We start from the raw sequence: 8996 nt of genomic DNA on the forward strand, positions 1-8996 counted from the left end.
CATGCAACATGTTTAAAACAATGATAGTTGCTTAGACAAACAAAAGAGGAAAACAAGAAAAGATAACTACAAAAGTAACCACAGGAAAGGTGCAAGTAAAATGCTTCACTGATGATGCATACAAAGCTAAAAAGTGAAAATTGTATCTTAAGATTTAAGTTGTCATATGTAATATAAACAACTAGTTATTTCCCCATTTCACCATATTACATCTGACTTTTGTTGTCTTCAGAAGACATTGCAGCAGAGGAGGTTAAAAAGAAGAAAACATCACTAAAAATGAAGCTTCGGGAGCACCTGAAGAAAAGGTTTTCTTTTGTACATCATGGAATTAATGTACAAGATATCTACACTGAGCTTCACATTGTAGAGGGCCGCACAGATGGAGTCAACAGCACACATGAAGTGTCGACAATTAACATGAGCCAGATTGGGAGAGGACCAAGCTCTGAGGATAAACATCTCAAGTTGGCAAACATGTTCACAGACGGGTCTGCTACAAACGTTTTGACTATGGGAGTTGCTGGCGTGGGGAAAACTGTTGCAGTGCAGAAGTTTGTCATGGACTGGGTTGAGGAAAAGGCAAATCAAGATATAGACTTTGTTTTTGTTCTTCCATTTCGGGAGTTGAACTTAAGGAAAGGTGAACGCTTCAACCTTCTTCAGCTTCTTCAGTTATTCTACCCAAACCTGGAAGATCTGGAAAACATCCCTGACTTGAGTAAATTCAAAATTCTTTTTGTCCTTGACGGTTTGGATGAAAGTAGACTCAAGCTGGACTTTGGCAAATGGATTATTAAGCTGGGAGATGAGTCATCAGTAGACATACTCATAACAAGTCTCATTAAAGGTATGCTACTGTCCTCTGCTCTCCTCTGGGTTACAACCAGACCAGCAGCAGCAGCCAGTCTGATAAAAGAAAACTGCTCCTACTTGCTGACAGAGGTTCAAGGATTCAATGACCCCCAGAAAATTGAGTTCTTTGAGAAATACATAAAGAATCCAGAGAAGGCAGAGAAAATCATTGATCATATCAAGGAGAATAGAAGCCTCCACATCATGTGTCACATACCAGTATTCTGTCGTATTATAGCCGATGTGATGGACAAAATACTTGAAGATCAGAGCAAAGAAGAATCAGCCAAAACGTTGACGGCATTGTACACATGGTATAGTGTCTTTCAGATAAAAAGCATCAATGACAAATACCCGGAGGACAAGAAGATGATTGCAAAGGAAAAAGGGGATCTCCTTGTTAAACTTGGGACACTGGCATTCAAACATCTGGAGAAAGATTCCCTGATCTTCTATGAGAAGGACTTGGAAGAGTGTAACATTGATGTCGAATGTGGAGCACTGAAAGCTGGAGTTTGTACACAGATCTTCAAGGTGGAGAGTGCTAAAAGTGGAGAAGACATGTTCAGCTTTGTGCACCTCAGTGTACAGGAATTCTTGGCAGCTCTTTATGTCCTTGAAAATGCAACTCATGGGGTAAATTGCCTCGCGCAGACATGGTGGGAGAAGATCAGCTGGACATTCTCATACTCAAGGTTTGACCTTTTCAAGATGGCAGTGGATAAGGCCCTGCAGAGCCAGAACGGACATTTGGATCTTTTTGTCCGTTTCCTCCTCGGCCTGGCTCCAATGTTGGAGCCTGAAATCCGGTCCCCCCTGGATTTGGTGCTGCCACAGTTAGCTATCAAAGAAGTGAGCATCGAGAAAACAGTTCAATACATCAAAGAGAAGATCAGAGAGGATATCTCACCTGAAAGGACCATCAACCTCTTCCACTGTTTGAACGAGTTAGGGGACAACTCACTGGTTGAGGAGATCAACAGGTGCTTAATTTTCAGATTCAAATGCATGGGTAAATAGCACAATTAGTAGAGCATGGTGTCAACCACACCCGTGTCATAGGTTTGATTCCGAAAGAGTACATACTAATAAAAGCCCTTTGCAGGGCTCAGTTATTGGGGGGTAACTGTTTTAAACATATTTGAACTGTAACTGTTTTTGGTTAGGAAAAGATCATAAATGCATTGAAATCATCAAGTCTGTGCCATTATGTTCCCCAGAAGGAATGAAGGAATAGTCCTCAAATTATTTTTCTAATAATAAGAGTCTTTTTAAGTATCACTAAGATTATGAATATTGTGTTTGAAATGTTACCCAGGTACAGAAACTCAGGGAAGAAGTTCCTGACTCCGGCCCAGTGTTCAGCTTTTGCTTATCTGCTGCTGATGTCAGCTGAAAACTTGGATGAGTTTGATCTGAATAAATACCTGAGATCAGAGGAAGGGCTCCGCAGAATGCTTCCCGTAGTGAAAGTCTCTAGGAGAGTTGTGTGAGTACAGTTTAGGGTGGGTTCTGGAAGTAAAGCCTTGTTAACAACAATGATACAACTTGGGACCATTTTGGAAATGTATTCTGACATACTGGCTGAGAGAGATGCTTATTTTATAAACACTGAGGGCCTCATTTACTAACAGGATTGTGCCCATTTCAGGCGTAAAATAGCGGGTAAAGACATAAAACCGTATTTACAAAATCGGCGCACTTGAGTAAAAGTGCAGATTACCGCTGCTGGGAGGGTATAAGGGAAAGTGGGTGTTCGTCGCAAAGAGATGGGAGGAGATGCATAAAGTGCACCTAATTATGTATTAGTAACGAAACAAGAGGTGTTTTAGCATGACATATCAGCTGCTAAATGAAAACGATGTGCCTGCGAGAAATTTGAAAAATACGAATATCATAAATGTTATTTTTATATATTTGATATATGATTTAATAAAGGCAAATACAAAATTGTCCCACCAGCTAGCTGTTCGGCCACGTCTTACCCAGAATCGCCGCACATTGTTTAAACCGTATTTTCACCCATAGTTCAAGCACACCGAGTACAGTGTTCGCCTTCTGCGTAGGAGTAACGCGTATCTATTCAGGAAAAGTACTTGAATTCGAAGTATGCTAACTAAACTAAGTAAATTGTAGAGACAGAGCAGCATATTCATTTCACCTTCCATGTTTATTTTCACGTTATAGCCTTTCGAGCGCAAGCTACCCCCAGTGCCATGGCAACCGAACGTCTGAAAACTTCAGTTTCCCCTGTCCACACTACAAGTCCAGTTTTCAAATGTATCCGCCTAGGGCAGCGTTTTTGAAAAGCATGGTGTTCAGTGTTGGAATACGCTGTTTTAAAGTAAGGGGTGTTGTGTATTCTTATCAGACTATTTACGGGAGGCTTTGGAGCAGTTAACCTGGCTATTAACTATCCTAGCTATCTCTAGCTTAGGGAACCATCTTAACAGTTTGCAGTTGCCTGTGTGTGATTAACTCATGTTAATATGTGTGAATATGAACTTGTGAACATAAACTCGTTAATATGAAGCTGCACAGGCACCCTGAGGGGTAACCATAGCAACCCAGAAACTCAATGTTCACTGAAAAGTTTAATTTTCCAAAATCAGCTCACCAACAACAGACAGTCTTGAATTCAAAGTGATCACAACTTTTAGTGTGGACGGAAGGGCTAAACGGAGAAATATTTATGAGTTTCTATATTTACCCAGGTTAGGTTGCTGTAACCCTGTGAACCAAAAGCTCTAATTCTAATTTTAACTCATCATCCAGCACGCTATTAACACTAATGGGCGGGGTTAGGCGCTAATGACGCGACGAGGTCTAGTTTGATGAATACAAGGCAAAATACCGTGCGCTATATGCGGTTTGGCAAAGGCGCTGATTGCGCTGCGGTCGCAATGTTAGTAAATGAGGCCCTGAGTGTTTTTAACTGTGTATGAACATGAAAAAAAGTGTTATAATTGTATATGCAACTTAGATACCTCGACAATATAATGTTTAATCTTCATTTCTGAACAGGCTAAAACAGTGTCAATGCTGAATAGTATCAAATTAGTTCATATATATTATTACATACATCATTTATTTTAAACAGGCTATTTGACTGTGACATCTCCAAAGCAAGCTGTAAAATGATGGCATCAGTGCTGCAAGGGACACCTTCCCATCTGAGAGATCTGCACATGAGTTTTAATCTTGCTCTGAAGGACGAAGGAGTGGAGCTGCTCTGTGACGGACTAAGAGATCCACAGTGCAAGCTGGAGATACTAAGGTCAGCTATGTGGCATGTAATAAACCTGCGTGAGACTACTACTGATCAAAATGTTAGCTGCCGTTTCTTTCAATCAAACCTGAGATTGAATGAATGAAATCGAATGAAATGGTGTTAATTATTCACTTCATTAATTTCATTACCAAGACACACTCAAAAGATAGGCCACGCAGCCCATTTAAAACCACTGCAAGTCAATAAAGAAACAAACAAGTGAAACATCACTTCAAAATGCATCATGCAGCACGACAGACCTCCCTGATAAGATGCACCCCTCACATTAATATCCAGTTACTCGAAAGATCTGAAGAAAGATATCATCGGGACTGGGTGGAAATGCTAAACGAAATATCTACAGTCTCTAAGATGTGCTTTTTCCAACACAACACACTCAGCATACAAGTTATCTTTTAGTTATAGTTATATAGGTAGAATACACAATTTAGCACAATGGGTGTGTCTGGTGTCTGGTTCAAGGTGTAAGTTAGGGGCACGATAGGCATGGGGTCTACCTAGATATGAAAGGTGTGAATGTCAGCAGACAGGGAGGGTCTTGCGTGTTATTTGTGTGTTGATGAAGGTGGCATGAATGTGATACATTAATTCATATGAGTTGAAAGTATATGAAATATACCAATAACTTTAGTGTCTGTTTTTGTCTCTCCTGCTTTCTCGTGCTCATCAGCTGTCTGTATGTACAGATCTGTCCTCTGTTATTACAGTAATTAGCATGAGAGCATGTGTACTTTGTGAAGGGAAGGTATCAAAATGTAATCTCTATGTTATGTCATGCAGATTGCAGAAAAAGTCTGACAGGCAAGGTAAAGCCAAACCAGTACTTGCACTCCTGTACTTGCACTCCTGTTTAACCTTAAACAAAGTTCAAATGTTAAGTCAATCACAGAAAAATGAGTTGCATTCTTGGGTATTTCATTCAGCAGAGTGCTGGGGTCAGGCACAGTGGTGGCTCTTGGAATGACAGGCCAATTCACTGCTTGTGAATCTTGTACCATTGGCCAGCCCTGGGAGGGTGGAGCCTTTTTGACAGGTAAAATGGATGTGTTACATGGGGAGTCTGGGCATGGTATTATCACTCCTTTATCTTCTAGCGTTTTGAACACAAGGACTATGCCTTCTATAGCCTCCCTTCTTAGCGGATATTGTCTTTGGTAAGGTCGATGTGAACCTTTAGGTGTTATCTCAACAGGAGGTATCTCCCGCCTTATCTGGCCTACATCTGCAGGCCCTCTAGACCACAACTCATCGGGGAGACAAGTTAACTCTGCTTCCTCCTCTGTGGTCAAACAAATAGTTTTTCATTTCGCTACTGCTCCCTCCCCCACTGTCTCATTAACTCATATTGGCTTAAAACCGTGTGTTGTTGGACTAACCCCAACCCCCAACACAGTCATCACATCTCTTCACAATAAAGTTTTTGAAACATTGACCTGTAATTTAATTATGTCCTGTTTCAAAATCTTCAAAAGTAATGGGTTCTGTGTATGGCTCTGCTTCAAGATGTCCGGTGGCAGATCTGATTAACAATCTCACTGTGCTGGGTACATCTCGTTAATGTCCTCTGAGGAGCTCAGTGGTATGTTATTCAGGTCTAAGGCATTCACAGTTTCACTGACACCACTCCACCCCCACAACCAGTCTTACGCAGACCTCAAACTCAGCTGCGTTCGGATGGAAACTATTGGCTAACAGTCGAAGTTTCAAAGTGCAATCCTCTAGGCCCTCCCTAGGGTGATATATGTCAGCGGTTACACTTTTCATATCTCTTATTGTCCAGGCTCTATATACCCATACTGTAGGAGGCTGATCTGCTGCCCCAGCATTAGGGTTTGGCTTCTCTATCATTGGACAGATCAGATCAGATCCTCAGACTCGTTGAGATTAGCATATTTTTGAACTTTTGGGTATTTTTATCAGGCACGGGTTTTAGGCACACACGCAAACTGCAGGTTGAGTGCAACAATAGTGTTTATTTACTCACAGGTTCACAGCTAGGTACCTAGCTCAGCTTAGGCACAGTACGTAACCCAACAGTCTAAACTAACAAAGGCACGATCCACACTAGAACGGCCAGTCCAACAGATGGGTAATCCACAGAAGAAAGTATAATCCACAGGAAAGTCACATCCACGTCGGCGTAGAAGCACACAGCTAGCAACAGTCAATTAGATATCGCGGCTAGCTTATACTAAGCTACTCGCAATTACGTTAGCATACAATAAGCAGGGTTGAGGCACACAAATCAGACTAGAGAAGAGGAAATAAAGCAAATCGTACTCATGAAACTCCATGACAGAGTGAAGGGGGAAGGACACCCAGTGCTTAAGTAGGAAGTGGTGATCACCACAGGTGTAGCCCAGTGTAGAAGAAAAGGTTAGTGCTAGGTGCTCTAGTATGAGTGTCGCCCTCTGACGGACGACCGTGCACGGACGTGAACATTTTCTGTTAGTTCTTTAGCTTTTCTGATTTTGTATATGGCGTGACGTTCTAGGAGTGGTTTTTGCAGCAGCTCTTGTTACAGGGAGCGCTGGATACAATTTTGGAAGATAGGGAGGTTGCTCCTCGTCCTCTTCCTCCTCCTCTGCCTCTTCATCAGATCTCCTACTCCTAGCCCTGCCTGCCTGGTGTATCATTATCTTAATTTTCCTTGTAAGCGATTGGCTGTTTCTGTACTAAGACACTAGTTGCCTCTACCTTCAGCTTCCCTTCAAATCCCAAATCTTTTTTCCACTCATGTCTATGTTGTACACATTGTAAACCAGCTCTCATAGCCATTCATTTTGCATCACCCTCTAACCTCTGCCTTGGACGCACCTTTTCCTATGTTAGTCTCAACTACCCTAAGGAGACGGGTATACTCCTGAAAGGTACCCTAAAATGTGCGCTGTTAGTGTACACACAAAGACGAACAAACAAACCATATCCTCACTCACAGCTTGGAGTCCACCCCCTGGTCCTGCAGAGCCCCCAATTTTGTTAGGTGAAAATGTACTCAAGCTACTTTAGGAGTCCGGAGTTGCAAATAAGTATATTTATTAGGGCTGTCAATAGATTAAAAGAATTAACTAATTAATCTCACATTTTGAAATTCATTAATCTAGATTAATCGCGATTAAAAGTTTGTTTGTCTGGTTTTTTTTTTACTTCCAATGAAAAATATCTCAATTTCTATACATTGTCAATCAAATGAGCTGTGACACCCAGGTAATTGTCATTGCTGACTGATGTCCAGTGGTCACCAGTAAGGGTGACGGTGGCAGCTTGCTCGAGGAGCTGAATTTTTCGTGCTCTCTCGCCGTCATAAAAGGAATGTATGCGAGACACAATGGTGCCCCTCGACGGTAAATCATAAGAGTTGTCTCCTGAAGCAATTCGAATCACCTCAGTCAGCCCAACGTCCTTAACTATGTTGATGGTCCGACAGTCACCGGCAACCCAAACTGCTAAAGCGTTGGTAACCTTTTCACGGACTGGTCTAGTTATTTTACTAGAGAAGTCGTAGAGTGTGGGTTGGCGACCATCTAACCTGGGACTGCTTTCTGTCGGGTGCTTTGCATTAAGGTGATAACTTAAAGACTAGCTGCTTCTGTGATAGCTAAATTCAATTTGACAAATGCTACATACAACTTTAGTTTTTGTCGATTGTTCCGTAATTTTGCCTATTAAACAGAAACTTTCCGCCCAACAATCCCTCAGCTCCCTCCATCTTCAACTACCGCAGTGGTTCTCAAACTTTTTCTGTCATTCCCCACTTTGAACAAGGGGGGCTATTGGTAGGCCAAGCCCCCTACTTACATTGCCCGAGGGGACAGAGGTTCAAGTCTGGCCTGATGTAATTTCCCAATCCTCTCCCCACCTCTTCTCTGCATCGCTTCCTGTCATAACTTCATAACTATCCAAATAAAGGCATTAAAAAAAATATATATATATATATTGTATTGCGTTAATCGCGGCCGCATTAATCGCATAGATTAACGCGTTAACGCTGACAGCCCTAATATTTATTCAATCAACAATTGACGGCCTCACTCACAGCATAAAGATGAGAGTGAAGCAATTTCAATAACATGGCTTTTATATGTTGAGATGATCTCTGACACAAGGGGACTATATCACATGCAGTGGTGTATAAAGTACCCAAAAGCCATACTTGAGTGAAAGTAAAAGTAACCTTTTAGAATACTACTTGAGTAAAAGTCTTAAATTATCTGATCTTTACTGTACTTAAGTATCAAAAGTAATTTTCTGATATTAAATGTACTTAAGTATTGAAAGTAAAAGTACAAGTAAATGCTGTTAATAAAAAAGCAAAGGGTCAGAATTTTGAGAATTATGAAGTTTATTCCGACTAGAATGAGCATACTTATAAACTGGGCCTTATTTGAACACAATTTGAACACAATAGGCAATACTAAAGCAGCACATTGTAACATTTTGTGAATGTGCAACCTACTCCTGAGTATCCCAAGGTATGCATAAGGCACAACCTAAGAGCAATAACCTGGCGATCTGATACAAAGCCATAGCATTGCATCAGGATCATCAGTTTTACAAGCAAGTTATCAGTACAGTGACTGTGAAATACTTTCAGCAACATGCACACACATCCCTTGAACAATAACGTTACTAGCAGCTATCTTGCTCCACACTGCTACGTTACTGTACTGTACTTTAGATTGTCACCATCCTAGCTAGCTAGCTAGCTAGATACCTCGCCAGAGATGGAATAAAGAATAATAATAATCATTGTAGGTAGTTAGCTTGAAATATTATATACAGATCTTACCCAGCGGTGAAAGAACATGACTAGTCTACAAGGTTGTGCTGGTGGCATTTAATGAAGAGG

The sequence above is a fragment of the Clupea harengus genome, unplaced genomic scaffold, assembly GCF_900700415.2.
Source record: "Clupea harengus unplaced genomic scaffold, Ch_v2.0.2, whole genome shotgun sequence".
Lineage (NCBI taxonomy): Eukaryota > Metazoa > Chordata > Actinopteri > Clupeiformes > Clupeidae > Clupea > Clupea harengus.